Source organism: Acyrthosiphon pisum, chromosome A1 (assembly GCF_005508785.2).
Source record: "Acyrthosiphon pisum isolate AL4f chromosome A1, pea_aphid_22Mar2018_4r6ur, whole genome shotgun sequence".
NCBI classification, from domain to species: Eukaryota; Metazoa; Arthropoda; class Insecta; order Hemiptera; family Aphididae; genus Acyrthosiphon; species Acyrthosiphon pisum.
The window spans coordinates 23625521-23627559 of NC_042494.1; positions in this window are offsets into that span (position 1 = coordinate 23625521).

Consider the following 2039-nt stretch of genomic DNA (forward strand, 5'->3'; position numbering starts at 1 on the left):
TAAATAATAAATAATAATACCGGCCCAACGCCGTTGGCGGCATTATAAAAAAAAATGTAGGTTAGATCATAGGCGCAAAATCACCTTAAAAAATATCAGGGGGGGGCTTAAGCACTAACATTTTTTTGGAGGAAACTGACCCGTCACACACTCCAACAGTACAACACCATATATATTAACAGGGGTATGAAACTCCGTGAATTGGCCGAATCGGGCGATTGTAACCTTGAACACGGCGTGGCATACGTAATATATGATAAAAGTAAACAGTGGAAACAACCCGACCCCGCGCAGAATATCCTGCCTATTAAGCGGAAACGGTTTTTCAATACGGGTATAACATCATGTCAGTGTTACGGAAACAGTTTCATTGTTCGGACTTCAGATCATAGGTAAACACATGCCCATGCAACTCCCCAACCTATTAACACAAATCAGTAGTGCTCTTATTGTCGGGTCCCGCTCTGGTGGCGCGCTCTAGTAGTAATTTGTATTTTAATAATTTATTACTCATTCAAAGATTAAACAAATAGATAAACATTTTTACTGTTATAAATTTATAATAGTAATTATTATTTAAAAGTATAAAAATATAATAACACCTAAAAATAATAATAATAATAGTTAGTACTTTCAACTTTGGTACTTAAGTAGTCATTACTTGTAGACCTTTATAAGGACAATGTGCCAATAACATGGGTCTGTATATTTTGGCGGTATTTTACAGTCATAGGCTCATAGATTTTTACTATGAGCAAAATAATGCCGATAATATTCAATGGATCGTTAAGCCCACAGTCTTAATTAATTTTTTTAAGTCGACAATCATCGAAATAATATTTTGGTACTTGGCCGGTAGATGGCGCCACCAGAGCGGGACCCGTCAATAAGAGCTTCATATTCGGGGATTAGTTGCCAGACCTAATAATCTAAGACCGTGGGTAAACACTTCACCCATCAGCTGATCGAGTTTCGCTTCTATATTGTTCTATGATATTAACAAAATACAAATCAGTAATCACACAAATCCAACGGGACGGATTGCAATAAAGCTACAAAACTATTTTAATCCTATTTTGTGGAATTACCTATACTGCGGGTCTAATTAGAGAAAACGAGCGCGTCGCGTCGCGGACGGTCTGCGTTGATTTTAGACACTAGATACGCCGAATCTTATAATTTATATATATTAAGTTGTAAAATATGTTCATTATGTTTAACAATTATTTCCCGGTTCCTTACTATATCATAATCTCACAACAAGTAACAACAATAAATTATGATATTATATTACAATATATTTATATTTTATTATTATGTCATATCAGTTTAATATATCCAGATGTAAACTTGATATATTATATTATTAATTTATTAATACAAATAATTAAATAAATCTGTTTTTGAATTTTTAATAAATGTAATTAGGTAGGTATTATGGAAATATTAAGGTAGTAGTACTATAAGTTATAATCACAGGATTCGGGGTGCTAGCACTAAAATTCATGGTGCTAATCACCAAGGCTGGGCAAGTTAATGATTTTTTTTAACTCAGTTAAGTTAAGTTAATATGCACCAATAACAAAAAGTTAAAAGTTAAAAGTTAATTTAACTATAGGTTAACTCAGTTAAGTTTAAAGTTAATACACACTTTTTGTAAACTTTTTATTAAGTTAAAAAAAAAGTTAATTTGTTTATACAACGCTAACGTACTTAATTTTTTTCCAACCCAAAACTAAATTATAGATTATAGTGTTTATATTTTATACAGTGTTTCCATATTAGTTAAATTCGAATTATATACTTTTTTTACTTTAAACAATTCACGGTAAATATTTTTTGACATGAAAACGAAATATACTGAAATAGTGAAATATGATAAAATTAAAAACAAAATAAATTAACTTAACTTACTTCTTGAAATGAAAAATTAACTCGTTAATTTCACGTTAATTAAAAAAGAAATTTAGTTAGTTAACAGTTAAGTTAATGAAAAGCCAAAATTACTAGTTAAGTTAAAAGTTAATATAAAATTAACT